Raw genomic sequence first — 12,977 nt, 5'->3', positions numbered from 1 at the left:
TGAAAGAAGGAAGATTGGATTAGCTTAAAAAGGGTGTCCTCAAACAAATATGTATATCTTCAGTTTGATTTTGAACCAGTCGACTTTTATTTGTCTCTACAAAGTTGGGAAAGTTAAACTTTTGAAAAGTAAGAAACAGATATTTTGACACTTTACCAAGTCTTGAGAAAGTTAATTATAAATTAACACCTGTTAGTCAATTCAGTGTTTTAGTGCTTTGATATACTATTGGGCTCTTAAAAATATAACATTTAAAAAGCTAAAGTCAAAATTGTTTTTTTGTGTGTGTAGTCTGCTTTAAAATATCTGGGATGTATAGAGTTCTGTTGATGTACAACTTTTACTACACCATGTGCAAACTTAATATTCGGTGTGACGCATTTATTTTTAAAAATTGCATTTACAAATGCATTGAGGCTTGGGCTCACTAAATAATACTTCACCAGTCCCTGATACAGTGTGTATAACCTTTGTACTATTATAGAAAAGCTTGAATTTAAACACTTTTCAAGTTAGCAATTGCATTAGTCATTCATAAGTTTCACTGGTGTAAGTAGCTGAAAAATGTCTTGTGTCTAAATTAGTAAAAAATCTGTACAACAGTGAGGTCTATCTATATTGTCTACCCTAGCCCTTGCTTTCCCTTCTAATTCTCTTCTCCTTGACCGAAGTCTTTTAAGGAAGATTCATTTTGCTTGCGTGCTTTCAGTTATCTACTGTTGTCATATTAGTTCTGATATAGCCATTCTAAACTTTTTTTGTTTGCTTTTTTTTGAAGAAGTTCTGCAGTGTTTCTAGACTCTTATTTTTTTTCCAGGAATTTTTATTATTTCACACTGATTCTTTTGGAATAAAATGTTCATGATTGTGTGTTTTTGTTCTGTATATTTCTCTAAAATGTTTTATTGGGCTACTTAGTTAATAGGATTTCAGGTTTGCTTCTGGAATGCTGAATTTGCTTTACACGTCTTCAGTCTTTAGTAAGAATGCTTGTGAGATGCACATTTTAAAATGTATGTGTTGAATAAAAAATTTGTTGGGAAAGTTTAAGTGAAGCATGAATGGATTTAAATTGTAAACTTAATTTTAAGAAAGATAACAGAAATAAGAGAAGTTGCATATCGTTATGGTATACATCCTTGGGTACACTGTTCATCTATACATTATTTAAAGTATTCAGTATTAAAACTATCCAATAATGAATACAACAAGGCTAAGGTATACCTCATTTTGATATAAAATTTCAGTGTGGAATTATATTTCCTGGCTTTGGAAAGGATTTTAAACTGGAAGTTTGCATTATGGTTCTCTTCCCTGTAAAAGGAATTTTGGGTAAAGGTCTTTCTTAGAAGATTGGAACTAAACCAAAGGATGTCTTAACGCTCTTTCATCTTTGTGATGGTTCCTTACCTGGGACTAAGGTAAAGCTTTGTTAATAAGGCTCTAGGACAGTGATTTCTAAAAGAGAGTGCTAGTGGTAATCACTTGTAAAACTATAAAAAGTATGCAGGCCTTTGTCTCATCCTCCAGAGATTTGGATTGATTTGGTCTAGGGCTTGGGGAAAAATGGACTGCTTGTGGGATTTTGGCAGTCACATTAAATAGAAATTATAACTGCCATTTCATCAGCACTACAACCTTATGAGGTAGATATCATTTCTATTTTACAAATGAGGAAACACAAACAGTTTAAATAACTTTGCCAGCTCTAAAGTATTGCAGCTGAGATTTGAACCCAGGTTTATCTGAATCCAAAGGCTTTGTTTGGTCTTTTTACCACTCTTGAAACCATTGTGTTGTATTGTTGTTTTGGTATTTTTTGTAGAAATGGAATCTGACTTGTAATTCATTATGTGGCATACACCACTTCAGTACATTTCAAAAAAGTTTTATTGAGCCCCCATGGCATGCCAGGTCTAGTTTATATATATTGCAAATATGTCCTTATATTTTTTTCTGTAGTTAGTGTGTAATAAATACACTTATGGTATATACAAAATGCTTGTGTGCCAACTATAAAAATATGACCTTAGGTAATACATAGAAAATGTAGTCTTGGAGTTTGTATTCTAAAATTACTAATTCTCCAGCAAATGTAAACTTTTAATTAGTGTTTGTGTTTGCATACTCTGGCATACAGATTTGTCATAACGTAACAGATATTGCCAGCTAAAGATCTTAAGTTAATAGGAGGTGTTTCAGACATAACTTGATTTCTTCATTTTTAATGGGGGGAGGTAATTGTTTCCCTTTTAATCTGTTATTGCCAGGGTTTTCTTAGGGTAGTCTAGAATAATGATTTGCAAATCCTTGTTCCTTTTCTATTACAAGATTTTTTTAAATCTACTATGAAATTATAAAAAATAAGAACAGTATAGAGATTTTTCATAAAGGTGTTCCTTTTATTCCGAGAGTTTTAGCTTTCATAAAGACTTGCTGTTATGCAGTTTTCCTTTTTCAAATGGTGGTGGCAGTAGAGTAAAAAAATTTTTATTTGATAGAATTAAGAGTCCACAATCTTATGTCATATTCTCCCTGTTTCTTTTTTGAAGTCCTTGGAAACAGAAAGTCTAGGGACCCCTAATCTAGATTTCTTTTCTCCATTTACCCCTTAATCCTGCTGTATAGTCTTTTTTTGCTCTCTCTCCTTATACCTGTCTAAACACTTTGTAGAACACTTCTTTCTGTTGGTGGTTGACCTTCAAATTGCCAAATCTTGAGGCCTTCTTACAGATCATGTGCACTTAACCAACACTTTCTGCTTTTGACAGTTTCTTCCTCAAAATCCTTTTCTTTGGCCTATATTCTGTGATTTCTTATTTTCCCTTTGGTCCACTTATCACTTTTCTCCATATGTTTCCTCTCCTTTGGTCTCAGTTATCGTTACTTGGGGTTCTGGTTCTTTTTGTTTTCACTGTAAATTTCGAAATATACTGTGTTTTTTGTTTTTGTTTTTTGCTGTTATTCCGATGCTTCAGTATTAAGTCCTTTAATCCTAAAAAAACCCAATGAGGTGAGCACAATTGGTTTCTTTTGTTGGTGGTGGGTTTTTTTTTTTTTTTTTTGGACACTAGACTATTGGGGCCCAGAGGTTAAGTAATCTGCCTAAGATCTAAGATCGTGTAACTAGGAGTAGCAGAGCTGGGATTTAAACCTAGGCAGGCTGTCTCTAGAGGCCATGTTCTTAGTCACTACTGTATTTTTGACGTTCAGATGTCTCAGACGTATTTCTAACTTCCTGTTTAAATTTTCTACTTCAAATTCAATGCATCCATTATTCAGTTCATCTCAAATGCCTGCTTCTTTCCCCCCACAAAAGGCACTTAACAGGGCTTCCCTGGTGGCGCAGTGGTTGAGAGTCTGCCTGCCAATGCAGGGGACACGGGTTCGAGCCCTGGTCTGGGAAGATCCCACATGCCGCGGAGCAGCTAGGCCCGTGAGCCACAATTGCTGAGCCTGCGCGTCTGGAGCCTGTGCTCCGCAACAAGAGAGGCCGCGATGGTGAGAGGCCCGCGCACCACGATGAAGAGTAGCCCCCACTTGCCGCAACTGGAGAAAGCCCTCGCACAGAAACGAAGACCCAACACAGCCATAAATAAATAAATAAATAAAATTTTTAAAAAATTAAAAAAAAAAAAGGCACTTAACATGTTTATTTTCCTTTATTCCCTGTTGTTGTTTTTTTTTTAAAATAAATTTATTTTATTTAGTTTTGGCTGTGTTGGGTCTTTGTTGCTGCGTGCAGGCTTTCTCTAGTTGAGGCGAGCAGGGGCTACTCTTCGATGCGGTGCGCAGGCTTCTCACTGCGGTGGCTTCTCTTGTGGCGGAGCACGGGCTCTAGGTGTGCAGGCTTCAGTAGTTGTGGCACGCGGGCTCGGCAGTTGTGGTTTTTGGGCTCTAGAGCACAGGCTCAGTAGTTGTGGTGCACGGGCTTAGCTGCTCCGCGGCACGTGGGATCTTCCCAGACCAGGGCTTTAACCCGTGTCCCCTGCGTTGGCAGGCGGATTCCTAACCACTGTGCTACCAGGGAAGCCCCCCTGTTATTGCTAATGTTTATTATCATCCTTCCCATCGGCAGATGCTAAAGAGATCAGTGGGTCCTTCTAAAAATGTTGAGTCTTTGGGTCTTATTGATTCTAGTATGATTATTCAGTGAATATATTTCAGTGTTATTTTGTGCTACGTACTGGGTATATAATGATATATGAAGCAAGGACCTTGCTGCTGGTGGAGCTTATACTTGAGAAATAATAAAATGTGATAAATCAGAAATTAACAGGATGCTGAGAAAATAAATGGTGATGGGAAACCTGTGTAGATTGTGAGCTTTCAGGTAAATAGCTAAGCAATTATTGAGCAGTTCCTATATGCCAAGAATTATTTTAAGTTGTTAATACATATCTTAACGCATTTAATTTTTGTGAAGCCCCTAGGAGGATAAGTATACTTTTAAATTTCTATTTATTTATTTATGGCTGTGTTGGATCCCCGTTTCTGCGCGAGGGCTTTCTCTAGTTGTGGCAAGCGGGGGCCACTCTTCATCGCGGTGCGCGGGCCTCTCACTATCGCAGCCTCTCTTGTTGCGGAGCACAGGCTCCAGACGCACAGGCTCAGTAATTGTGGCTCACGGGCCTAGTTGCTCCGCGGCATGTGGGATCTTCCCAGACCAGGGCTCAAACCTGTGTCTCTTACATTGGCAGGCGGATTCTTAACCACTGCGCCACCAGGGAAGCCCTAAGTATACTTTTAGATCTTAAGTGTGACTACCTAACCATAGGTTTTTCAGTGGAAAGGAATAGCGTTAAAATAAGTTCTAAAGCAGGAAAGAACTTTGTTGGAAGTGTGAGCTGGATTTTAGTAATTCAGTGGGCTATCTAATATAGATAGCCTCAGTATCCTAAAATATATTTTAATTCAGTGATTATTAATTTTTTGGAAATATAGTCTCCTTTGCATAAAAACTTTGGAGCCTTTTCTAGTTAAAAAACAATTTTTTGGCTTCGAATATACTTGAAGCCTAACTACTGACCTAAGGAAGTAACACTGATTTAATCTGTGCTTTAAATTTCTTTACTACAACTATTTTAGTTCAGGGTGTTCCTCCTGCCTGATTTCTCTGGAGGAATCTTAACGTTTTCCCTCCATACAGGGTCCTCTCTTAAGAGTTTATCCTTTATATTGTAAAAGGATGTATCGTATGATTGTATTACATATACCCTTTAATTTTTATTATGGAGAGTTTTAAACATATTAAAAAAATAATATAGCAGTCTGTGACCTCCCATAAACTTGTCACTCATCACTCAGTAACAACTCTTGACCAGTCTTCTTTTACTTATACTTCTGTCCACTCCTCCCCTGTCCCGAATTATTTTGAAGCAAATCCCAGAAACATACAATTTCATCCATGAATATTTCAGTATATATCTAAAAGATAAGGACTTTAAAAAGACAACTGTTGTAGTTGCATACCAAATTAAGAAAAATGAACAATTCCTTAATATTACTGATATTATCAAATATACGCTGTTTGAATTTCCAGTTTTCTCAGTTATCTTTGAAGAGTTTGTTTGAATCAGGATCCAAATAACACATTGCTATTGGAGCCCCCTCCATCTTTCTTTCCTTTTCTTTGCCATTTTTTGTTGAAGAAATCAGATCTTTGGTCCTATAAAGGTTCCCAGAGTCTGTGTTTTGCTGAGTGCATCTCTGATACAGTTTAACATGTTCTGTTGTCCTGTTTGTTTTCCCTGTAACTTGGTTAGTTGGATACAGGGTCTTGATACAGACTGGTTTATTTTCTTTTTGGGGGTGGTAGTGGGGGACAAGACTACTTCACAGGTGGTGATGAGGTCTTCCATCAGAAGGCACAAAACAGTTCGTTGTCTTTCCTGATGTTAGCAGCTGTTAATGTTAGTGTTTAGGAACACTCATCCATTAGGGCCACCCTTAGTTTTTTGTTTTTTTTTTTTAAATTTATTTATTTATTTATTTATTTATTTTTGGCTGTGTTGGCTCTTCGTTTCTCTGCGAGGGCTTTCTCTAGTTGCGGCAAGCGGGGGCCACTCTTCATCGCGGTGCGCGGGCCTCTCACTATCGCGGCCTCTCTCGTTGCGGGGCACAGGCTCCAGACGCGCAGGCTCAGTAGTTGTGGCTCACGGGCCCAGTTGCTCCGCGGCATGTGGGATCCTCCCGGACCAGGGCTCGAACCCGTGTTCCCTGCATTGGCAGGCAGATTCTCAACCACTGCGCCACCAGGGAAGCCCCCACCCTTAGTTTTTAAAAAACTTCAGAAGTTGAGATATAATTCACGTAACATCAAATTCACGCCTGTAAAGTGTACAGTCATCCCTCAGTATCTGTGGAGTGATTGGTTCCAGGACTCCCCCACCCCCCTCTCCCCTCTATCCCTGGATGCTGAAGTCCCTATTATAAAATGGTTTCGTATTTGCGTATAAACCATGCACATTATTCTGTATACTTTAAACCTTCTCTAGATTACCTATAATACCTAATACAACGTAAATAGTTGTAAATACAATGTAAATAGTTGCCTGCAGTTGCAAATTTTAAGTTTTGCTTTTTGGAACTTCCTGGAATTTTTTTTTCCTGACTATTTGATGCACAGTTGGTTAAATCTATGGATGCAGAACCTTGTGGATACAGAAGGTTGACTGTACATTTCTCTGGTTTTTAGTGTATTACTGTGTTGTATCATCATCATCACTGTCTAATCTGGAAACATTTTCATCACCTACAAATGAATCCAGTTTAACCTGTTAGTAGTTAGTCCCAATTCCCCCTTTTCCTTGGCAATCACTAATTTCTGTCTCTATGATAGAAAGAATAGTCTTTCTATCATAGAATATCAAGAATATTCTGAACATTTCATATAAACAGAATCATACAATATGTGGCTTTTTGTGAATGGCTTCTTTCACTTAAGGTGATGTTTTCAAGGTCCATCCATGTGTAGCTTGTAACGGTACTTTATTCCTTATTAGGGCCGAATAATAATCTGTTGTATGGACATACTACATTTTGTCCATCAGTTGGTGGATGTTTGGGTGTTTCTACTTTTTGGCTATTATGAAAAGTGCTGTTACTAACATTTATGCACAAGTTTTTGTGTGAACATATGTTTTCAGTTCTCTTAGGTATATACATAGGAATGGAATTGCCAGGTCATGTTCAACTTTTTGAGGAACGTGCTGAAGTGTTTTCCAAAGTGACTACACCATTTTACTTTCCCACCAGCAATGCAGGAGGGTTCCAGGGCCACCGTTACTTTGTCAACTTTGAAATATATTTTTATTACTAATAAATTTTTTTTACAAAATACCTTTCCTTTGATTTTTTTTTTTTCAAGTTGTGTTTTCTCTCTCACAGACTTTTATTTTTTAGAGCAGGTTTAGGCTTATAGCAGAATTTAGCTGAAAGTACAGACAGTTCCCACATAACTCCTCCCCCATCAAAACCTCCCCCAACATCAATAGCTCCACTACTGTGGCACATTTGTTACAATTGATGAACCAACACTGACCCATTATTATCAACCAAAGTCCATGGTTTACATTAGGGTTCACTCTCTGTCTTGTATAGTCTTTGGGATTTGACAAATATATAATGACATGCATCCACCTTTGTAGTAAATAATGCTTTCACAGCCCTGAAAATCCCGTATGTTCCACCTATTCCTTCCTCCCTCACCCAAACCAGTGGCAGCTACTGCTCTTTTTTTTGTTGTTGTTTTGTTTTTTTGTTTTGTTTTTGCTTTTTTGTTTGTTTTTGGCTGCACTGCATGGCATGTGGGATCCCAGTTCCCCGACCAGGGATTGAACCCGTGCCCCCTGCAGTGGAAGCATGGAACCTCAGCCACTGGACCACCAGGGAAGTCCCACCTAGTGCTCTTTTTACTGTCTTCCATAGTTTTGCTTTTTCCAAAATGTCACGTAATTGGAATCATACCATGCATAGCTTTTTCAGAGGGATTCTTTGACTTGGTAGTGTTCATTTAAGGTTCCTCCTTAAATGTCTTTTTGTGGCTTGATTGATCTTTTTAGTGCTGAATAATATTCCATTGTACATATGTACCACAGTTTATTTGTCCGCTCACCTGTTGAAGGACATCTTCAGTGCTTCCAAGTTTTGGCAATTATAAGTAAATATAGATGTGCAGGTTTTTGTGTGGATGTACGTTTTCAAGTAATTTAGGTATATACCAAAGAGCTTGAATGCTGGATTGTATGATGAGAGTATGTTTAGTTTTTTAAGAAACTGCCAAAGTTTTCCAGAGTGGCTGTGTACCTGTTTTGCTTTCCCACCAGCGGTGATTGACAGTTCTTGTTGCTCTACATTTTGTCAGCATTTGATGTCAGTGTTTTGGATTTTAGCCATTCTAATAGGTGTGTAGTGATATATCATTTTAATTTGCTATTCCCTAATGACATAACAGTGTTGAGCACCTTATTTGCCATCTGTATGTCTTCTTTGGTGAGGTTCTGTTCAGAGCTTTTGCCCTTTTTAAAATTAAATTCTCTGTATCTCCTCCCTCGATATTTACTTTGTTTTGGGATGGAATGGTGTTGGGCCTTGTTTCCAGTCATTTATGAGTAATTGTTCGGTAAATGGCAGTCATATTATTACTTAAAACACGTATATTTACCTTAAGAAGTACTTTAATGACTTAAAGGAATGAGTAATTATAATATCAACTTACCTTTAGCTGTCCTTCCAGTGAAGCTACCAAAGGCAATGATTAGATTTATTTTATCTGGAGATACTTGTAAAGTCTCTAATTGTAAGAGAGTGAGATCTGTGGTGGTTTCAAAACCTAGTAAATAATCATAATCACCTGGGATCTTTAATAATACAGATTCCCACATTCTATCCCTGGTCATTGTGATTCAGTAGTTTGAGGTAGGATCTGTGTTTTTAAAATGTATAGCTGGTGATTCTGATAATCAACCAGGTTTGGGAACCTGCATGATCAAAGTCTCTTAACGATTTGGTGTAATCCAGCTCTCCATCCTCTTTCCCTTTAACATTGTCATTCCTCCTATTGACATGTTAAACTTGAGCCATATATCACTCCTTCTCTGCACTCACAGTGGCTTGCACTGTGTATGATTACATCGTTGCACTTTTCTTTTTTATTTTCACTTTCTGCTTTCCAGTAAATTGAAGCTACTTGTTAACAGGAACTTGCTGGTTTTGAATATGCTGCGAATTTTTGTTGGATTCAGTTGAAACACCCTGTGGTGGTGTTTGATTACATAGATGAAACCATTACATGTCCATAGAAAGAACTATTAATAATAGTACCTGTTAACATTTAATGAGTGCTTTCTGTATGTTTGGAATCATTCTAATTTGTATACCGTGCCTAAATCTTAGATAACAAGTATTTCCATTTTAGAGAGAAGGAAACATGGGCAAGAGTTTAAATAACTTGTTCAACATAAAACAGTAAATAGGTAATGAAGCCGGGTGCTGCCGAGTTGCTTTTGACTGATACGTTATGCCATCTTAAGGTAATACTGGTACCTGGTGTTCATTGGGACCACCTCGGTGGTAAAGAATTGTAAACAAATGACTAATGAATAGGGTCAGTGTCACAAGATTTAAAAGGCTATATATAAGTGAAGTAATTACAAATGTGTAGTGAAATTTTGGATCATGTTTAGATAGATTTTGTTAAAAAGTTTTAAAAATTCTAATTAAAACATTTTCAGACTCTTAATTTTATTTTTTGAATAGTTAATGCATGGTTCAAAATTAAATCTTGTACTTACCATGAGCCTATCCACCCTTAGAGTCCTACATTAGTAACCACTTTTATTAGTAGTACTATATGTATCCCTCCAGTGTTTCTTTATGCAAATAGATGTAAGCAAATATGTATATCGATTTTCTTTCCTTTCTGATACAACAGTTTGTAAACTATATACCTGTTTTTCACTTTGCTCTTTCATTTAACATGTTTTGGAGATTATTCTGAGTCTGTTAGTAGAGAACATTCTCACTTTTTATAACAGCTGCATAATAGTAGTATTCTACTTTGTGTACATGCCGTAGTTGATTTAATTACTCCACTATTGCTGAATGGTTGTGTTAAAGTTTCAGAAAACATTTGTAACTGTGTTCTTAAATGTGTGAGCAACCAACCAGCCTTCTGCCAAAAATAAACTCTATTATATTGCTTCTTTGTTTTGTAGGATTATAATATTAGCAGTTAACAAAGCATTATACAAATTCGTAATTTTTTAAATTTCATGGCTTGCACTCAAGTCTGAATTAGGGGTCACAAATGTTTTAGCTGTGAAAGCCATTAGTTAACCAGTTTCATTTAAGCTGTAAGTCTGTTACTGAAATCCTGAGGAACAAAGGAGTGAGAAAGACAAAACAAAGAAAAAGATGAAATAGAAAAAAAAGGGGGTGGGGTGGATGGGAAGAGGAATAAAGGCAATGATAGAGAAACAGTGGATGGGTGTGATAATATGCCACCAACAGTTGTCTCAGATAATAAAACTATTTCAGGGTGGCCTAAACTAACATTTGTGTTTTCGCTTTTTCCCAGAGCTTTAAAAAGTGGACCAGGGACTTCCCTGGCAGTCCAGTGGTTAAGACTCCACGCTTCCAATGCAGGGGACGCGGGTTTGATCCCTGGTTGGGGAGCTAAGATCCCACATGCTGCCTGGAGCGGCCAAAAAAAAAAAAAAAAAGTGGACCAGACTTCCATAAGCTTATATTTCATAAGAGAGGGTGGGGGTGGGGTCGAGACTCCAGAAAGTATATCATTTTGAATCTTTATACTTTGCGTATATCACTGCACCCTGGTCATTTTCTTCTTAATATTTAATGTAACTTGTAATTTTAAAAATTGTCTCTCCCGCCCCCCACGCACACTTTTAAGATTGATTGTAAGCTCTTTGAGAGGAGGGACCTGTCTTTTTAAAAAAATTAATGTATACCCAGTGTGACAGTAAAGGGTCTGACACATAATAGGTGTTTGCTAAATATTTATTAAATGAGTGAAGTTGCTGAGGATGTTCGATTAAGCTGTTAGATATGAGAAACTGAATTGTAATTTTTGTAGTACCATACGGAAAAAAGCCCACAAGATAGTGATAACACCAGCAGTAAATGACTACTCTTCCCTCATTCCCTCATTTGATATTGGAATGAAACCAACTTTCTGTTTTTTATTATAAGGTAATCAAAATACCTTAGTCCTGTCTCCCCCTTGTGGGAAATAGAGTATAAGAGAGATCACAACTGCAGTTAAAATGAATCTGTGCTTGGGATTAATGCATGGGGGTGGGGGTTACTTTTTCCCCTCAAATAGTAATGAATGATTTTTATGAAGAATATTTGATGACTAGGCAATGCTTATGATAAACTAAAAAGCAGAGTTCCGTATTATGTGCTATATCAGCTATGTTAAAAATTATATTGAACAACCCAGGACAAATGTTTTAAAATACCTTTGTGATTTTTGTGTGATGGGATTATTGGCAACCTTTCTATTTTCCCTATTTAAAAAAAATAAAAGGCCCAGCAAACATAAAGTAAGTGTTTTCTTTTATTGAAATGGATATTTCAGAAATGGAGTGTTTTTTTTGTTTTTTTGTTTTATTGTTTTATTTATGGCTGCATTGGGTCTTTGTTGCTGCGCACGGGCTTTCTCTAGTTGCGGCGAGTGGGGGCTACCCTTCATTGCAGTGCACGGGCTTCTCATTGCGGTGGCTTCTCTTGTTGCAGAGCACGGGCTCTAGGCCTGCGGGCTTCAGTAGTTGTGGCTTGCGGGCTCTAGAGCACAAGCTCAGTAGTTGTGGCGCACAAGCTTAGTTGCTCCACGTCATGTGGGATCTTCCTGGACCAGGGCTAGAATCCGTGTCTCCTCATTGGCAGGCGGATTCTTAACCACTGCGCCACCAGGGAAGCCCCCTGGAGTGTTTCTTTATGCACATGTATATAAAGAGAGAGAGAGGGAGACACAGATGAACAGACACCGCTGAAAAATACTTTATCATAAAACAGCAAGTTGAACTTAGTGTTTTTAATGAGTTTATATACTAGTTTATCTTTTCCCCATTTTCTTTTTTAATTGATTTCTTTAAAAACTTACAAATACCGTGTTTTTACTCATGAAGATTTTTTGATGTTTTAAATTTTTTTGTGGTTGGATTTAGTTGCTTTTATTTATTTTGTAAATTTTTACATTAGGGTTTTCTTTTAATTTTTTAAATTTATTGCAGTGTTGGGTCTTCATTGCTGCGAGCAGGCTTTCTCTAGTTGCAGTGAGCGGGCTTCTCATTGCGGTGGCTTCTCGTTGCGGAGCACGGGCTCTAGGCACATGGTCTTCAGTAGTTGTGGCACATGGGCTCAGTAGTTGTGGCTCGCGGGCTCTAGAGCACAGGCTCAGTAGTTGTGGCACACCAGCTTAGTTGTTCTGCGGCATGTGGGATCGTCCCAGACGAGGGCTCAAACCCATGTCCCCTGCATTGGCAGGCAGATTCTTAACCACTGTGCCACCAGTGAAGCCCTTTACATTACTTTTTAATTCTTAGTTATTGTTAAAGTAATATATGAAAATTAAGCTACAGAAATGTCAAAAATAAAGTAGTGCCTTTTTGGTAATCTTAATCTTCTAGGAACAGCTCTGCATTTTGGGTGTATATCTTTTCAGAACTTTTTCTGTACAGTAGTCTCCCTTTATCTGCAGGGGATACATTCCAGACCCCCCAGTGGATGCCTGAAACCATGGATAGTACCTTACCCTACATATGCTGTGACAGTATATCACACCTCTTACATCTCCATATCATATTTCAGTATAGGTAATAAAGTTAGTTAAATCATTAGCTTTTACGTTATTGTGACCATGTAAATAATATTTTTTTGTGTCAAGTATAATAATTTATGTATAGTATAATTTGTGAGTCAAAAAGTATACTGTGAATACTGTTCCTTTT

The 12,977-nt window shown here is 37.4% G+C and overlaps 1 protein-coding gene across 4 annotated transcripts in view; it reads left to right on the top strand.

Annotated features, from left to right (window-relative positions):
- STRN3 (striatin 3) overlaps positions 1 to 12,977 on the top strand; it is a 117,980-nt gene that overhangs the window by 2,050 nt on the left and 102,953 nt on the right. The window lies entirely within an intron of this gene.

Source organism: Balaenoptera ricei, chromosome 2, assembly GCF_028023285.1.
Source record: "Balaenoptera ricei isolate mBalRic1 chromosome 2, mBalRic1.hap2, whole genome shotgun sequence".
NCBI classification, from domain to species: Eukaryota; Metazoa; Chordata; class Mammalia; order Artiodactyla; family Balaenopteridae; genus Balaenoptera; species Balaenoptera ricei.
Note: the sequence above shows the minus strand (reverse complement) of the source record. Positions and strands in the feature narration are given on the sequence as shown.